Source organism: Lissotriton vulgaris, chromosome 12 (assembly GCF_964263255.1).
Source record: "Lissotriton vulgaris chromosome 12, aLisVul1.2, whole genome shotgun sequence".
Classification (NCBI taxonomy): domain Eukaryota; kingdom Metazoa; phylum Chordata; class Amphibia; order Caudata; family Salamandridae; genus Lissotriton; species Lissotriton vulgaris.
Genome location: NC_141700.1, coordinates 443,086,108 through 443,105,649, shown reverse-complemented (window position 1 = coordinate 443,105,649; position 19,542 = coordinate 443,086,108). Strand labels below are relative to the sequence as shown.

Here is a 19,542-nt window from a genome sequence, read left to right as displayed (position 1 = left end):
AGAAAAGAATATGAAAGTGAAAAAGCAATATTCTTTTGAACATCATAAAGAAAAGTGTTTCAAAATTAAGAATCAAGTGGGTGCTGTGGCTTAGCTAGTTAAAGCGCCTGTCTAGTAAACAGGAGATCCTGAGTTCATCTCTCAGCAGCGCCTTTCTTTGCGCATTATTATACAACAAATCATTTTTATTAGGTCTTATTCCGATAAGATTAAAATATACAAGTCTGATTCATATTACTGTTGAACAGATCATCTTAAACCTTATAAAAACCCAAGTATTTTCAAGATTATAGAATGAATACTGTTATTGCAAAATGACAAAAATACATATCTATGAGAAAGACGTAGATGAAATGTCTACCTAGATTGGAGCAATATTATTACCTTCATGAAAAAAAATTGTAAAGAATTCAAGAAATGAAATTGGGTTTTATAAGAGTACCTGTTTATTAAAACATATTAATCCTTGCGTAGTGATTGAGTATCTTTTCGTGTTTAAGATTACAATACATATAAAGAAGAATTTATAGCAGAAAACACATTTTCATCATCAACAATAAATTATTTATGCATTTTTTAGTATTACCGTTGGTGCTGTGGCTAAGTGGTTAAAGCTCCTGTCTCGTAAACAGGAAATCCTGAGTTCAAATCTCAGCAGCATTTAACTGTTTTCTCCATGCTTTCCGAGTAATTTTCATCAAACAAGTGTTGAATACAATTTAAGTATAAACATCTGGTTCTATGAACTTTAGAATGTTATCCTAAAAAATAAATAAAATACTTGGTATTGTGAAGATATTTGTAGGAATGCATTGATTGAAATAGGGAAAAGAAAATGACAAAGAACAAGATAGAGGTGAATGATCACTCTATTGTTGAATTCAACTAATCCATTCTTCAGCAAGGTATATTTTAAAATGATATGAATAGGGTAAACTTCAAATTAGAGAGGTGTTTTTGAATAAGTGAAGAGTCTTCATTCATCTTAAGTTTATGACTAGAGAAGTGTGTGAACTTAGAAAAGACTATGAAAGTGAAAAAGCAATATTCTCTTGAACAGCATAAAGAAAAGTGTTTCAAATTTAAGTATCAAGTGGGTGCTGTGGCTTAGCTGGTTAAAGCGCCTGTTTAGTAAAAAGGAGATCCTGAGTTCAACTCTCAGCAGCGCCTTGCTTTTCTCATTGTTATATAACAAATCATTTTCATTAGGTCTTATTCCGATACAATTAAAATATAAAAATCTGATTCATCTTACTGTTGAACAGATCATCTTAAACCTTATAAAAACCCAAGTATTTCCAAGATTATAGAATGAATACTGTTATTGCAAAATGAAAAAAATACATATCTATGAGAAAGACGTAGATGAAATTTCTACCTAGATTTGAGCAATATTAATACCGTCATGAAAAAAAATTGTAAAGAATTCAAGAAATGAAATTGGGTTTTATAAGAGTACCTGTTTATTAAAACATATTAATCCTTGCATAGTGATTGAGTATCTTTTCGTGTTTAAGATTACAATACATATAAAGAAGAATTTATGGCAGAAACACATTTTCATCATCAACAATAAATGATTTATGCATTTTTTACTATTAACGTTGGTGCTGTGGCTTAGTGGTTAAAGCACCTGTCTGGTAAACAGGAAATCCTGAGTTCAAATACCAGCAGCACCTAACTGTTTTCTCCATGCTTTCCGAATAATTTTCATCAAACAAGTGTTGAATACAATTTAAGAATAAACATCTGGTTCTATGAACCTTAGAATAAGTTATCTTAAAAATTAAATAAAATGCTTGGTATTGTGAAGATTTTTGTAGGAAGGCAATGATTGAAATAGGGAAAAGAAAATGACAAAGAACAAGATAGAGGTGAGTGATCACTCTATTGTTGAATTCAACTAATCCATTCTTCAGCAAGGTATATTTTAAAATGATATGAATAGGGTAAACTTCAAATTAGAGAGGTGTTTTTGAATAAGTGAAGAATCTTCATTCATCTTAAGTGTTTGAGTAGAGAAGTGTGTGAACTTAGAAAAGAATATGAAAGTGAAAAAGCAATATTCTCTTGAACACCATAAAGAAAAGTGTTTCAACTTTAAGAATCAAGTGGGTGCTGTGGCTTAGCTGATTAAAGCGCCTGTCTAGTAAACAGGAGATCCTGAGTTCAACTCTCAGCAGTGCCTTGCTTTTCTCATTGTTATATAACAAATCATTTTCATTAGGTCTTATTCCGATACAATTAAAATATAAAAGTCTGATTCATCTTACTGTTGAACAGATCATCTTTAACCGTATAAAAACCCAAGTATTTTCAAGATTATAGAATAAATACTGTTATTGCAAAATGAAAAAAATACATATCTATGAGAAAGACGTAGATGAAATGTCTACCTAGATTGGAGCAATATTATTACCTTCATGAAAAAAAATTGTAAAGAATTCAAGAAATGAAATTGGGTTTTACAAGAGTACCTGTTTATTAAAACATATCAATCCTTGCGTAGTGATTGAGTATCTTTTCGTGTTTAAGATTACAATACATATAAAGAAGAATTTATAGCAGAACACACATTTTTATCATCAACAATGAATTATTAATGCATTTTTTACTATTAACGTTGCTGCTGTGGCTTAGTGGTTAAAGCGCCTCTCTCGTAAACAGGAAATCATGAGTTCAAACATCAGCAGCACCCAACTGTTTTCTCCTTGCTTTCCGAATAATTTTCATCAAACAAGTGTTGAATACAATTTAAGAATAAACATCTGGTTCTATGAACTTTAGAATAAGTTATCTTAAAAATTAAATAAAATGCTTGGTATTGTGAAGATTTTTGTAGGAATGTATTGACTGAAATAGGGAAAAGAAAATGACAAAGAACAAGATAGAGGTGAATGATCACTCTATTGTTGAATTCAACTAATCCATTCTTCAGCAAGGTATATTTTAAAATGATATGAATAGGGTAAACTTCAAATTAGAGAGGTGTTTTTGAATAAGTGAAGAGTCTTCATTCATCTTAAGTGTTTGAGTAGAGAAGTGTGTGAACTTAGAAAAGAATATGAAAGTGAAAAAGCAATATTCTCTTGAACACCATAAAGAAAAGTGTTTCAAAATAAAAAATCAAGTGGGTGCTGTGGCTTAGCTGGTTAAAGCACCTGTTTAGTAAAGAGGAGATCCTGAGTTCAAATCTCAGCAGCGCCTTGCTTTTCTCATTGTTATATAACAAATCATTTTCATTAGGTCTTATTCCGATACAATTTAAATATAAAAGTCTGATTCATCTTACTGTTGAACAGATCATCTTAAACCTTATAAAAACAGAAGTATGTTCAAGATTATAGAATGAATACTGTTATTGCAAAATGAAAAAAATACAAATCTATGAGAAAGACGTAGATGAAATTTCTACCTAGATTTGAGCATTATTAATACCTTCATGATTTTTTTTTAAAGAATTCAAGAAATGAAATTGGGTTTTATAAGAGTACCTGTTTATTAAAACATATTAATACTTGCGTAGTGATTGAGTATCTTTTAGTGTTTAAGATTACAATACATATAAAGAAGAATTTATAGCAGGAAACACATTTTCATCATCAACAATGAATTATTTATGCATTTCTTACTATTAACGTTGGTGCTGTGGCTTAGTGATTAAAGCCCCTGTCTCGTAAACAGGAAATCATGAGTTCAAATATCAGCAGCACCCAACTGTTTTCTCCTTGCTTTCCGAATATTTTTCATCAAACAAATGTTGAATACAATTTAAGAATAAACATCTGGTTCTATGAACCTTAGAATAAGTTATCTTAAAAATTAAATAACATGCTTGGTATTGTGAAGATTTTTGTAGGAAGGCATTGATTGAAATAGGGAAAAGAAAATGACAAAGAACAAGATAGAGGTGAGTGATCACTCTATTGTTGAATTCAACTAATCCATTCTTCAGCAAGGTATATTTTAAAATGATATGAATAGGGTAAACTTCAAATTAGAGAGGTGTTTTTGAATAAGTGAAGAGTCTTCATTCATCTTAAGTGTTTGAGTAGAGAAGTGTGTGAACTTAGAAAAGAATATGAAAGTGAAAAAGCAATATTCTCTTGAACACCATAAAGAAAAGTGTTTCAAAATAAAGAATCAAGTGGGTGCTGTGGCTTAGCTGGTTAAAGCACCTGTTTAGTTAAAAGGAGCTCCGGAGTTCAAATCTCAGCAGCGCCTTTTTTTTTCTCATTGTTATATAACAAATCATTTTCATTAGGTCTTATTCCGATACAATTAAAATATAAAAGTCTGATTCATCTTACTGTTGAACAGATCAACTTAAACCTTATAAAAACAGAAGTATTTTAAAGATTATAGAATGAATACTGTTATTGCAAAATGAAAAAATACATATCTATGAGAAAGACGTAGATGAAATTTCTACCTAGATTTGAGCAATATTAATACCTTCATAATTTTTTTTTTAAAGAATTCAAGAAATGAAATTGGGTTTTATAGGAGTACCTGTTTATTAAAACATATTAATACTTGCGTAGTGATTGAGTATCTTTTCGTGTTTAAGATTACAATACATATAAAGAAGAAATTATAGCAGAAAACACATTTTCATCATCAACAATGAATTATGTATGCATTTTTTACTCTTAAGGTTGGTGCTGTGGCTTAGTGGTTAAAGCACCTGTCTCGTTAACAGGAAATCATGAGTTCAAATATCAGCAGCACCCAACTGTTTTCTCCTTGCTTTCCGAATAATTTTCATCAAACAAGTGTTGAATACAATTTAAGAATAAACATCTGGTTCTATGAACTTTAGAATAAGTTATCTTAAAAATTAAATAAAATGCTTGGTATTATGAAGATTTTTGTAGGAATGCATTGACTGAAATAGGGAAAAGAAAATGACAAGGACAAGATAGAGGTGAATGATCACTCTATTGTTGAATTCAACTAATCCATTCTTCAGCAAGGTATATTTTAAAATGATATGAATAGGGTAAACTTCAAATTAGAGAGGTGTTTTTGAATAAGTGAAGAGTTTTCATTCATCTTAAGTGTTTGAGTAGAGAAGTGTGTGAACTTAGAAAAGAATATGAAAGTGAAAAAGCAAAGTTCTCTTGAACACCATAAAGAAAAGTGTTTCAAAACAAAGAATCAAGTGGGTGCTGTGGCTTAGCTGGTTAAAGCACCTGTTTAGTAAAAAGGAGATCCTGAGTTCAAATCTCAGCAGCGCCTTGTTTTTCTCATTGTTATATAACAAATCATTTTCATTAGGTCTTATTCCGATACAATTAAAATATAAAAGTCTGATTCATCTTACTGTTGAACAGATCATTTTAAACCTTATAAAAACAGAAGTATTTTCAAGATTATAGAATGAATACTGTTATTGCAAAATGAAAAAAATACATATCTATGAGAAAGACTTAGATGAAATTTCTACCTAGATTTGAGCAATATTAATACCTTCATGATTTTTTTTTAAAGAATTCAAGAAATGAAATTGGGTTTTATAAGAGTACCTGTTTAATAAAACATAATAATACTTGCGTAGTGATTGAGTATGTTTTCGTGTTTAAGATTACAATACATATAAAGAAGAATTTATAGCAGGAAACACATTTTCATCATCAACAATGAATTATTTATGCATTTCTTACTATTAACGTTGGTGCTGTGGCTTAGTGGTTAAAGTGCCTGTCTCGTAAACAGGAAATCCGGAGTTCAAATCTCAGCAGCACCTAACTGTTTTCTCCATGCTTTCCGAATAATTTTCATCAAACAAATGTTAAATACAATTTAAGAATAAACATCTGGTTCTATGAACTTTAGAATAAGTTATCTTAAAAATTAAATAAAATGCTTGGTATTGTGAAGATTTTTGTAGGAATGCATTGACTGAAATAGGGAAAGGAAAATGACAAAGAACAAGATAGAGGTGAATGATCACTCTATTGTTGAAATCAACTAATCCATTCTTCAGCAAGGTATATTTTAAAATGATATGAATAGGGTAAACTTCAAATTAGAGAGGTGTTTTTGAATAAGTGAAGAGTCTTCATTCATCTTAAGTGTTTGAGTAGAGAAGTGTGTGAACTTAGAAAAGAATATGAAAGTGAAAAAGCAATATTCTCTTGAACACCATAAAGAAAAGTGTTTCGAATTTAAAAATCAAGTGGGTGCTGTGGCTTAGCTGGTTAAAGCGCCTGTCTAGTAAACAGGAAATCCTGAGTTCAACTCTCAGCAGTGCCTTGCTTTTCTCATTGTTATATAACAAATCATTTTCATTAGGTCTTATTCCGATACAATTAAAATATAAAAGTCTGATTCATCTTACTGTTGAACAGATCAACTTAAACCTTATAAAAACAGAAGTATTTTAAAGATTATAGAATGAATACTGTTATTGCAAAATGAAAAAATACATATCTATGAGAAAGACGTAGATGAAATTTCTACCTAGATTTGAGCAATATTAATACCTTCATGATTTTTTTTTAAAGAATTCAAGAAATGAAATTGGGTTTTATAAGAGTACCTGTTTAATAAAACATAATAATACTTGCGTAGTGATTGAGTATGTTTTCGTGTTTAAGATTACAATACATATAAAGAAGAATTTATAGCAGGAAACACATTTTCATCATCAACAATGAATTATTTATGCATTTCTTACTATTAACGTTGGTGCTGTGGCTTAGTGGTTAAAGCGCCTGTCTCGTACACAGGAAATTCAGAGTTCAAATCTCAGCAGCACCTACCTGTTTTCTCCATGCTTTCCGAATAATTTTCATCAAACAAATGTTGAATACAATTTAAGAATAAACATCTGGTTCTATGAACTTTAGAATAAGTTATCTTAAAAATTAAATAAAATGCTTGGTATTGTGAAGATTTTTGTAGGAATGCATTGACTGAAATAGGGAAAGGAAAATGACAAAGAACAAGATAGAGGTGAATGATCACTTTATTGTTGAATTCAACTAATCCATTCTTCAGCAAGGTATATTTTAAAATGATATGAATAGGGTAAACTTCAAATTAGAGAGGTGTTTTTGAATAAGTGAAGAGTCTTCATTCATCTTAAGTGTTTGAGTAGAGAAGTGTGTGAACTTAGAAAAGAATATGAAAGTGAAAAAGCAATATTCTCTTGAACACCATAAAGAAAAGTGTTTCAAATTTAAGAATCAAGTGGGTGCTGTGGCTTAGCTGGTTAAAGCGCCTGTCTAGTAAACCGGAGATCCTGAGTTCAACTCTCAGCAGTGCCTTGCTTTTCTCATTGTTATATAACAAATCATTTTCATTAGGTCTATTCCGATACAATTAAAATATAAAAGTCTGATTCATCTTACTGTTGAACAGATCATCTTTAACCTTATAAAAACCCAAGTATTTTCAAGATTATAGAATGAATACTGTTATTGCAAAATGAAAAAAATACATATCTATGAGAAAGACGTAGATGAAATGTCTACCTAGATTGGAGCAATATCATTACCTTCATGAAAAAAAATTGTAAAGAATTCAAGAAATAAAATTGGGTTTTATAAGAGTACCTGTTTATTAAAACATATCAATCCTTGCGTAGTGATTGAGTATCTTTTCGTGTTTAAGATTACAATACATATAAAGAAGAATTTATAGCAGAAAACACATTTTCATCATCAACAATGAATTATTTATGCATTTTTTACAATTAAGGTTGGTGCTGTGGCTTAGTGGTTAAGGCGCCTGTCTCGTAAACAGGAAATCATGAGTTCAAATATCAGCAGCACCCAACTGTTTTCTCCTTGCTTTCCGAATAATTTTCATCAAACAAGTGTTGAATACAATTTAAGAATAAACATCTGGTTCTATGAACTTTAGAATAAGTTATCTTAAAAATTAAATAAAATGCTTGGTATTATGAAAATTTTTGTAGGAATGCATTGACTGAAATAGGGAAAAGAAAATGACAAGGACAAGATAGAGGTGAATGATCACTCTATTGTTGAATTCAACTAATCCATTCTTCAGCAAGGTATATTTTAAAATGATATGAATAGGGTAAACTTCAAATTAGAGAGGTGTTTTTGAATAAGTGAAGAGTTTTCATTCATCTTAAGTGTTTGAGTAGAGAAGTGTGTGAACTTAGAAAAGAATATGAAAGTGAAAAAGCAAAGTTCTCTTGAACACCATAAAGGAAAGTGTTTCAAAATAAAGAATCAAGTGGTTGCTGTGGCTTAGCTGGTTAAAGCACCTGTTTAGTAAAAAGGAGATCCTGAGTTTAAAGCTCAGCAGCTCCTTGTTTTTCTCATTGTTATATAACAAATCATTTTCATTAGGTCTTATTCCGATACAATTAAAATATAAAAGTCTGATTCATCTTACTGTTGAACAGATCATCTTAAACCTTATAAAAACAGAAGTATTTTCAAGATTATAGAATGAATACTGTTATTGCAAAATGAAAAAAATACATATCTATGAGAAAGACGTAGATGAAATTTCTACCTAGATTTGAGCAATATTGATACCTTCATGATTATTTTTAAAGAATTCAAGAAATGAAATTGGGTTTTATAAGAGTACCTGTTTATTAAAACATATTAATACTTGCGTAGTGATTGAGTATCTTTTCGTGTTTAAGATTACAATACATATAAAGAAGAATTTATAGCAGGAAACACATTTTCATCATCAACAATGAATTATTTATGCATTTCTTACTATTAACGTTGGTGCTGTGGCTTAGTGGTTAAAGCCCCTGTCTCGTAAACAGGAAATCATGAGTTCAAATATCAGCAGCACCCAACTGTTTTCTCCTTGCTTTCCGAATAATTTTCATCAAACAAGTGTTGAATACAATTTAAGAATAAACATCTGGTTCTATGAACTTTAGAATAAGTTATCTTAAAAATTAAATAAAATGCTTGGTATTGTGAAGATTTTTGTAGGAATGCATTGACTGAAATAGGGAAAAGAAAATGACAAAGAAAAGGATAGAGGTGAGTGATCACTCTATTGTTGAATTCAACTAATCCATTCTTCAGCAAGGTATATTTTAAAATGATATGAATAGGGTAAACTTCAAATTAGAGAGGTGTTTTTGAATGACTGAAGAGTCTTCATTCATCTTAAGTGTTTGAGTGGAGAAGTGTGTGAACTTAGAAAAGAATATGAAAGTGAAAAAGCAATATTCTCTTGAACACCATAAAGAAAAGTGTTTCAAAATAAAGAATCAAGTGGGTGCTGTGGCTTAGCTGGTTAAAGCACCTGTTTAGTAAAAAGGAGATCCTGAGTTCAAATCTCAGCAGTGCCTTGCTTTTCTCATTGTTATGTAACAAATCATTTTCATTAGGTCTTATTCCGATACAATTAAAATATAAAAGTCTGATTCATCTTACTGTTGAACAGATCATCTTAAACCTTATAAAAACAGAAGTATTTTCAAGATTATAGAATGAATACTGTTATTGCAAAATGAAAAAAATACATATCTATGAGAAAGACGTAGATGAAATTTCTACCTAGATTTGAGCAATATTAATACCTTCATAATTTTTTTTTAAAGAATTCAAGAAATGAAATTGGGTTTTATAGGAGTACCTGTTTATTAAAACATATTAATACTTGCGTAGTGATTGAGTATCTTCTCGTGTTTAAGATTACAATACATATAAAGAAGAATTTATAGCAGGAAACACATTTTCATCATCAACAATAAATTATTTATGCATTTCTTATTATTAACGTTGGTGCTGTGGCTTAGTGGTTAAAGCGCCTGTCTCGTAAACAGGAAATTCTGAGTTCAAATCTCAGCAGCACCTTATTGTTTTCTCCATGCTTTCCAAATAATTTTCATCAAACAAATGTTGAATACAATTTAAGAATAAACATCTGGTTCTATGTACTTTAGAATAAGTTATCTTAAAAATTAAATAAAATGCTTGGTATTGTGAAGATTTTTGTAGGAATGCATTGACTGAAATAGGGAAAAGAAAATGACAAAGAACAAGATAGAGGTGAATGATCACTCTATTGTTGAAGCCAACTAATCCATTCTTCAGCAAGGTATATTTTAAAATGATATGAATAGGGTAAACTTCAAATTAGAGAGGTGTTTTTGAATAAGTGAAGAGTCTTCATTCATCTTAAGTGTTTGAGTAGAGAAGTGTGTGAACTTAGAAAAGAATATGAAAGTGAAAAATCAATATTCTCTTGAACATCATAAAGAAAAGTGTTTCAAATGTAAGAATCAAGTGGGTGCTGTGGCTTAGCTGGTTAAAGCGCCTGTCTAGTAAACAGGAGATCCTGAGTTCAACTCTCAGCAGTGCCTTGCTTTTCTCATTGTTATATAACAAATCATTTTCATTAGGTCTTATTCCGATACAATTAAAATATAAAAGTCTGATTCATCTTACTGTTGAACAGATCATCTTTAACCTTATAAAAACCCAAGTATTTTCAAGATCATAGAATGAATACTGTTATTGCAAAATGAAAAAATTACTTATCTATGAGAAAGACGTAGATGAAATGTCTACCTAGATTGGAGCAATATTATTACCTTCATGAAAAAAATTTGTAAAGAATTCAAGAAATGAAATTGGGTTTTATAAGAGTACCTGTTTATTAAAACATATCAATCCTTGCGGAGTGATTGAGTATCTTTTCGTGTTTAAGATTACTATACATATAAAGAAGAATTTATAGCAGAAAACACATTTTTATCATCAACAATAAATTATTTATGCATTTTGTACTATTAACGTTGGTGCTGTGGCTTAGTGGTTAAAGCGCCTGTCTCATAAACAGGAAATCATGAGTTCAAATATCAGCAGCACCCAACTGTTTTCTCCTTGCTTTCCGAATAATTTTCATCAAACAAGTGTTGAATACAATTTAAGAATAAACATCTGGTTCTATGAACTTTAGAATAAGTTATCTTAAAAATTAAATAAAATGCTTGGTATTGTGAAGATTTTTGTAGGAATGCATTGACTGAAATAGGGAAAAGAAAATGACAAAGAACAAGATAGAGGTGAATGATCACTCTATTGTTGAATTCAACTAATCCATTCTTCAGCAAGGTATATTTTAAAATGATATGAATAGGGTAAACTTCAAATTAGAGAGGTGTTTTTGAATGAGTGAAGAGTCTTCATTCATCTTAAGTGTTTGAGTAGAGAAGTGTGTGAACTTAGAAAAGAATATGAAAGTGAAAAAGCAATATTCTCTTGAACACCATAAAGAAAAGTGTTTCAAAATAAAGAATCAAGTGGGTGATGTGGCTTAGCTGGTTAAAGCGCCTGTCTAGTAAACAGGAGATCCTGAGTTCAACTCTCAGCAGTGCCTTGCTTTTCTCATTGTTATATAACAAATCATTTTCATTAGGTCTTATTCCGATACAATTAAAATATAAAAGTCTGATTCATCCTACTGTTGAACAGATCATCTTTAACCTTATAAAAACCCAAGTATTTTCAAGATCATAGAATGAATACTGTTATTGCAAAATGAAAAAATTACTTATCTATGAGAAAGACGTAGATGAAATGTCTACCTAGATTGGAGCAATATTATTACCTTCATGAAAAAAAATTGTAAAGAATTCAAGAAATGAAATTGGGTTTTATAAGAGTACCTGTTTATTAAAACATATCAATCCTTGCGTAGTGATTGAGTATCTTTTCGTGTTTAAGATTACAATACATATAAAGTAGAATTTATAGCAGAAAACACATTTTCATCATCAACAATGAATTATTTATGCATTTTGTACTATTAACGTTGGTGCTGTGGCTTAGTGGTTAAAGCGCCTGTCTCGTAAACAGGAAATCATGAGTTCAAATATCAGCAGCACCCGACTGTTTTCTCCTTGCTTTCCGAATAATTTTCATCAAACAAGTGTTGAATACAATTTAAGAATAAGCATCTGGTTCTATGAACTTTAGAATAAGTTATCTTAAAAATTAAATAAAATTCTTGGTATTGTGAAGATTTTTGTAGGAATGCATTGACTGAAATAGGGAAAAGAAAATGACAAAGAACAAGGTAGAGGTGAATGATCACTCTATTGTTGAATTCAACTAATCAATTTTTCAGCAAGGTATATTTTAAAATGATATGAATAGGGTAAACTTCAAATTAGAGAGGTGTTTTTGAATGACTGAAGAGTCTTCATTCATCTTAAGTGTTTGAGTAGAGAAGTGTGTGAACTTAGAAAAGAATATGAAAGTAAAAAAGAAATATTCTCTTGAACACCATAAAGAAAAGTGTTTCAAAATAAAGAATCAAGTGGGTGCTGTGGCTTAGCTGGTTAAAGCACCTGTTTAGTAAAAAGGAGATCCTGAGTTCAACTCTCAGCAGTACCTTGCTTTTCTCATTGTTATATAACAAATCATTTTCATTAGGTCTTATTCCGATACAATTAAAATATAAAAGTCTGATTCATCTTACTGTTGAACAGATCATCTTTAACCTTATAAAAACCAAAGTATTTTCAAGATCATAGAATGAATACTGTTATTGCAAAATGAAAAAATTACTTATCTATGAGAAAGACGTAGATGAAATTTCTACCTAGATTTGAGCAATATTAATGCCTTCATGATTTTTTTTTAAAGAATTCAAGAAATGAAATTGGGTTTTATAAGAGTACCTGTTTAATAAAACATAATAATACTTGCGTAGTGATTGAGTATGTTTTCGTGTTTAAGATTACAATACATATAAAGAAGAATTTATAGCAGGAAACACATTTTCATCATCAACGATGAATTATTTATGCATTTCTTACTATTAACGTTGGTGCTGTGGCTTAGTGGTTAAAGCGCCTGTCTCGTACACAGGAAATTCAGAGTTCAAATCTCAGCAGCACCTACCTGTTTTCTCCATGCTTTCCGAATAATTTTCATCAAACAAATGTTGAATACAATTTAAGAATAAACATCTGGTTCTATGAACTTTAGAATAAGTTATCTTAAAAATTAAATAAAATGCTTGGTATTGTGAAGATTTTTGTAGGAATGCATTGACTGAAATAGGGAAAGGAAAATGACAAAGAACAAGATAGAGGTGAATGATCACTTTATTGTTGAATTCAACTAATCCATTCTTCAGCAAGGTATATTTTAAAATGATATGAATACGGTAAACTTCAAATTAGAGAGGTGTTTTTGAATAAGTGAAGAGTCTTCATTCATCTTAAGTGTTTGAGTAGAGAAGTGTGTGAACTTAGAAAAGAATATGAAAGTGAAAAAGCAATATTCTCTTGAACACCATAAAGAAAAGTGTTTCAAATTTAAGAATCAAGTGGGTGCTGTGGCTTAGCTGGTTAAAGCGCCTGTCTAGTAAACAGGAGATCCTGAGTTCAACTCTCAGTAGTACCTTGCTTTTCTCATTGTTATATAACAAATCATTTTCATTAGGTCTTATTCCGGTACAATTAAAATATAAAAGTCTGATTCATCTTACTGTTGAACAGATCATCTTTAACCTTATAAAAACCCAAGTATTTTCAAGATTATAGAATGAATACTGTTATTGCAAAATGAAAAAAATACATATCTATGAGAAAGACGTAGATGAAATATCTACCTAGATTGGAGCAATATCATTACCTTCATGAAAAAAAATTGTAAAGAAATCAAGAAATAAAATTGGGCTTTATAAGAGTACCTGTTTGTTAAAACATATCAATCCTTGCGTAGTGATTGAGTATCTTTTCGTGTTTAAGATTACAATACATATAAAGAAGAATTTATAGCAGAAAACACATTTTCATCATCAACAATGAATTATTAATGCATTTTTTACTATTAAGGTTGGTGCTGTGGCTTAGTGGTTAAAGCGCCTGTCTCGTAAACAGGAAATCATGAGTTCAAATATCAGCAGCACCCAACTGTTTTCTCCTTGCTTTCCGAATAATTTTCATCAAACAAGTGTTGAATACAATTTAAGAATAAACATCTGGTTCTATGAACTTTAGAATAAGTTATCTTAAAAATTAAATAAAATGCTTGGTATTATGAAAATTTTTGTAGGAATGCATTGACTGAAATAGGGAAAAGAAAATGACAAGGACAAGATAGAGGTGAATGATCACTCTATTGTTGAATTCAACTAATCCATTCTTCAGCAAGGTATATTTTAAAATGATATGAATAGGGTAAACTTCAAATTAGAGAGGTGTTTTTGAATAAGTGAAGAGTTTTCATTCATCTTAAGTGTTTGAGTAGAGAAGTTTGTGAACTTAGAAAAGAATATGAAAGTGAAAAAGCAAAGTTCTCTTGAACACCATAAAGAAAAGTGTTTCAAAATAAAGAATCAAGTGGTTGCTGTGGCTTAGCTGGTTAAAGCACCTGTTTAGTAAAAAAGAGATCCTGAGTTCAAATCTCAGCAGCGCCTTGCTTTTCTCATTGTTATATAACAAATCATTTTCATTAGGTCTTATTCCGATACAATTAAAATATAAAAGTCTGATTCATCTTACTGTTGAACAGATCATCTTAATCCTTATAAAAACAGAAGTATTTTCAAGACTATAGAATGAATACTGTTATTGCAAAATGAAAAAAATACATATCTATGAGAAAGACTTAGATGAAATTTCTACCTAGATTTGAGCAATATTAATACCTTCATGATTTTTTTTTAAAGAATTCAAGAAATGAAATTGGGTTTTATAAGAGTACCTGTTTAATAAAACATAATAATACTTGCGTAGTGATTGAGTATGTTTTCGTGTTTAAGATTACAATTCATATAAAGAAGAATTTATAGCAGGAAACACATTTTCATCATCAACAATGAATTATTTATGCATTTCTTACTGTTAACGTTGGTGCTGTGGCTTAGTGGTTAAAGCACCTGTCTCGTAAACCGGAAATCCTGAGTTCAAATCTCAGCAGCACCTAACTGTTTTCTCCATGCTTTCCGAATAATTTTCATCAAACAAATGTTGAATACAATTTAAGAATAAACATCTAGTTCTATGAACCTTAGAATAAGTTATCTTAAATATTAAATAAAATGCTTGGTATTGTAAAGATTTTTGTAGGAAGGCATTGATTGAAATAGGGAAAAGAAAATGACAAAGAACAAGATAGAGGTGAGTGATCACTCTATTGTTGAATTCAACTAATCCATTCTTCAGCAAGGTATATTTTAAAATGATATGAATAGGGTAAACTTCAAATTAGAGAGGTGTTTTTGAATAAGTGAAGAGTCTTCATTCATCTTAAATGTTTGAGTAGAGAAGTGTGTGAACTTAGAAAAGAATATGAAAGTGAAAAAGCAATATTCTCTTGAACACCATAAAGAAAAGTGTTTCAAACTTAAGAATCAAGTGGGTGCTGTGGCTTAGCTGGTTAAAGCGCCTGTCTAGTAAACAGGAGATCCTGAGTTCAACTCTCAACAGTGCCTTGCTTTTCTCATTGTTATATAACAATTCATTTTCATTAGGTCTTATTCCGATACAATTAAAATATAAAAGTCTGATTCATCTTACTGTTGAGCAGATCATCTTTAACATTATAAAAACCCAAGTATTTTCAAGATTATAGAATGAATACTGTTATTGCAAAATGAAAAAAATACTTATCTATGAGAAAGACGTAAATGAAATGTCTACCTTGATTTGAGCAATATTAATACCTTCATGAAAAAAAATTGTAAAGAATTCAAGAAATGAAATTGGGTTTTATAAGAGTACCTGTTTATTAAAACATATTAATACTTGCGTAGTGATTGAGTATGTTTTCGTGTTTAAGATTACAATACATATAAAGAAGAATTTATAGCAGGAAACATATTTTCATCATCAACAATGAATTATTTATGCATTTCTTACTATTAACGTTGGTGCTGTGGCTTAGTGGTTAAAGCGCCTGTCTCGTACACAGGATATTCAGAGTTCAAATCTCAGCAGCACCTACCTGTTTTCTCCATGCTTTCCGAATAATTTTCATCAAACAAATGTTGAATACAATTTAAGAATAAACATCTGGTTCTATGAACTTTAGAATAAGTTATCTTAAAAATTAAATAAAATGCTTGGTATTGTGAAGATTTTTGTAGGAATGCATTGACTGAAATAGGGAAAGGAAAATGACAAAGAACAAGATAGAGGTGAATGATCACTTTATTGTTGAATTCAACTAATCCATTCTTCAGCAAGGTATATTTTAAAATGATATGAATAGGGTAAACTTCAAATTAGAAAGGTGTTTTTGAATAAGTGAAGAGTCTTCATTCATCTTAAGTGTTTGAGTAGAGAAGTGTGTGAACTTAGAAAAGAATATGAAAGTGAAAAAGCAATATTCTCTTGAACACCATAAAGAAAAGTGTTTCAAATTTAAGAATCAAGTGGGTGCTGTGGCTTAGCTGGTTAAAGCGCCTGTCTAGTAAACAGGAGATCCTGAGTTCAACTCTCAGCAGTGCCTTGCTTTTCTCATTGTTATATAACAAATCATTTTCATTAGGTCTTATTCCGATACAATTAAAATATAAAAGTCTGATTCATCTTACTGTTGAACAGATCATCTTTAACCTTATAAAAACCCAAGTATTTTCAAGATTATAGAATGAATACTGTTATTGCAAAATGAAAAAAATACATATCTATGAGAAAGACGTAGATGAAATGTCTACCTAGATTGGAGCAATATCATTACCTTCATGAAAAAAAATTGTAAAGAATTCAAGAAATAAAATTGGGTTTTATAAGAGTACCTGTTTATTAAAACATATCAATCCTTGCGTAGTGATTGAGTATCTTTTCGTGTTTAAGATTACAATACATATAAAGAAGAATTTATAGCAGAAAACACATTTTCATCCTCAACAATGAATTATTTATGCATTTTTTACTATTAAGGTTGGTGCTGTGGCTTAGTGGTTAAAGCGCCTGTCTCGTAAACAGGAAATCATGAGTTCAAATATCAGCAGCACCCAACTGTTTTCTCCTTGCTTTCCGAATAATTTTCATCAAACAAGTGTTGAATACAATTTAAGAATAAACATCTGGTTCTATGAACTTTAGAATAAGTTATCTTAAAAATTAAATAAAATGCTTGGTATTGTGAAGATTTTTGTAGGAATGCATTGACTGAAATAGGGAAAAGAAAATGACAAAGAACAAGATAGAGGTGAATGATCACTCTATTGTTGAATTCAACTAATCCATTCTTCAGCAAGGTATATTTTAAAATGATATGAATAGGGTAAACTTCAAATAAGAGAGGTGTTTTTGAATGAGTGAAGAGTCTTCATTCATCTTAAGTGTTTGAGTAGAGAAGTGTGTGAACTTAGAAAAGAATATGAAAGTGAAAAAGCAATATTCTCTTGAACACCATAAAGAAAAGTGTTTCAAAATAAAGAATCAAGTGGGTGCTGTGGCTTAGCTGGTTAAAGCGCCTGTCTAGTAAACGGGAGATCCTGAGTTCAACTCTCAGCAGTGCCTTGCTTTTCTCATTGTTATATAACAAATCATTTTCATTAGGTCTTATTCCGATACAATTAAAATATAAAAGTCTGATTCATCTTACTGTTGAACAGATCATCTTTAACCGTATAAAAACCCAAGTATTTTCAAGATCATAGAATGAATACTGTTATTGCAAAATGAAAAAATTACTTAACTATGAGAAAGACGTAGATGAAATTTCTACCTAGATTTGAGCAATATTAATACCTTCATGATTTTTTTTTAAAGAATTCAAGAAATGAAATTGGGTTTTATAAGAGTACCTGTTTAATAAAACATAATAATACTTGCGTAGTGATTGAGTATGTTTTCGTGTTTAAGATTACAATACATATAAAGAAGAATTTATAGCAGGAAACACATTTTCATCATCAACAATGAATTATTTATACATTTCTTACTATTAACGTTGGTGCTGTGGCTTAGTGGTTAAAGCGCCTCTCTCGTACACAGGAAATTCAGAGTTCAAATCTCAGCAGCACCTACCTGTTTTCTCCATGCTTTCCGAATAATTTTCATCAAACAAATGTTGAATACAATTTAAGAATAAACATCTGCTTCTATGAACTTTAGAATAAGTTATCTTAAAAAGTAAATAAAATGCTTGGTATTATGAAAATTTTTGTATGAATGCATTGACTGAAATAGGGAAAAGAAAATGACAAGGACGAGATAGAGGTGAATGATCACTCTATTGTTGAATTCAACTAATCCATTCTTCAGCAAGGTATATTTTAAAATGATATGAATAGGGTAAACTTCAAATTAGAGAGGTGTTTTTGAATAAGTGAAGAGTTTTCATTCATCTTAAGTGTTTGAGTAGAGAAGTGTGTGAACTTAGAAAAGAATATGAAAGTGAAAAAGCAAAGTTCTCTTGAACACCATAAAGGAAAGTGTTTCAAAATAAAGAATCAAGTGGTTGCTGTGGCTTAGCTGGTTAAAGCACCTGTTTAGTAAAAAGGAGATCCTGAGTTCAAAGCTCAGCAGCTCCTTGTTTTTCTCATTGTTATATAACAAATCATTTTCATTAGGTCTTATTCCGATACAATTAAAATATAAAAGTCTGATTCATCTTACTGTTGAACAGATCATCTTAAACCTTATAAAAACAGAAGTATTTTCAAGATTATAGAATGAATACTGTTATTGCAAAATGGAAAAAATACATATCTATGAGAAAGACGTAGATGAAATTTCTACCTAGATTTGAGCAATATTGATACCTTCATGATTTTTTTTTAAAGAATTCAAGAAATGAAATTGGGTTTTATAAGAGTACCTGTTTATTAAAACATATTAATACTTGCGTAGTGATTGAGTATCTTTTCGTGTTTAAGATTACAATACATATAAAGAAGAATTTATAGCAGGAAACACATTTTCATCATCAACAATGAATTATTTATGCATTTCTTACTATTAACGTTGGTGCTGTGGCTTAGTGGTTAAAGCCCCGGTCTCGTAAACAGGAAATCATGAGTTCAAATATTAGCAGCACCCAACTGTTTTCTCCTTGCTTTCCGAATAATTTTCATCAAACAAGTGTTGAATACAATTTAAGAATAAACATCTGGTTCTATGAACTTTAGAATAAGTTATCTTAAAAATTAAATAAAATGCTTGGTATTGTGAAGATTTTTGTAGGAATGCATTGACTGAAATAGGGAAAAGAAAATGACAAAGAACAAGGTAGAGGTGAATGATCACTCTATTGTTGAATTCAACTAATCCATTCTTCAGCAAGGTATATTTTAAAATGATATGAATAGGGTAAACTTCAAATTAGAGAGGTGTTTTTGAATGAGTGAAGAGTCTTCATTCATCTTAAGTGTTTGAGTAGAGAAGTGTGTAAACTTAGAAAAGAATATGAAAGTGAAAAAGCAATATTCTCTTGAACACCATAAAGAAAAGTGTTTCAAAATAAAGAATCAAGTGGGTGCTGTGGCTTAGCTGGTTAAAGCGCCTGTCTAGTAAACAGGAGATCCTGAGTTCAACTCTCAGCAGTGCCTTGCTTTTCTCATTGTTATATAACAAATCATTTTCATTAGGTCTTATTCCGATACAAT

General features: G+C 30.2%; 7 non-coding genes across 7 annotated transcripts; all 7 read left to right on the top strand.

Moving 5' to 3' along the window:
- The first annotated feature begins 1,606 nt into the window (after positions 1 to 1,606).
- Positions 1,607 to 1,679, top strand: TRNAT-GGU (transfer RNA threonine (anticodon GGU)). Its single transcript has one exon. It is a non-coding gene; the product is annotated as a tRNA-Thr (tRNA).
- An 8,063-nt stretch (positions 1,680 to 9,742) lies between these two features.
- On the top strand, positions 9,743 to 9,815 carry TRNAT-CGU (transfer RNA threonine (anticodon CGU)). Its single transcript has one exon. It is a non-coding gene; the product is annotated as a tRNA-Thr (tRNA).
- Positions 9,816 to 10,250: 435 nt separating this feature from the next.
- On the top strand, positions 10,251 to 10,324 carry TRNAT-AGU (transfer RNA threonine (anticodon AGU)). Its single transcript has one exon. It is a non-coding gene; the product is annotated as a tRNA-Thr (tRNA).
- Positions 10,325 to 13,305: 2,981 nt separating this feature from the next.
- Positions 13,306 to 13,379, top strand: TRNAT-AGU (transfer RNA threonine (anticodon AGU)). The gene has a single exon. It is a non-coding gene; the product is annotated as a tRNA-Thr (tRNA).
- Positions 13,380 to 16,359: 2,980 nt separating this feature from the next.
- On the top strand, positions 16,360 to 16,433 carry TRNAT-AGU (transfer RNA threonine (anticodon AGU)). The gene has a single exon. It is a non-coding gene; the product is annotated as a tRNA-Thr (tRNA).
- A 945-nt stretch (positions 16,434 to 17,378) lies between these two features.
- On the top strand, positions 17,379 to 17,452 carry TRNAT-AGU (transfer RNA threonine (anticodon AGU)). Its single transcript has one exon. It is a non-coding gene; the product is annotated as a tRNA-Thr (tRNA).
- Positions 17,453 to 19,411: 1,959 nt separating this feature from the next.
- TRNAT-AGU (transfer RNA threonine (anticodon AGU)) lies at positions 19,412 to 19,485 on the top strand. Its single transcript has one exon. It is a non-coding gene; the product is annotated as a tRNA-Thr (tRNA).
- Positions 19,486 to 19,542: the final 57 nt, after the last annotated feature.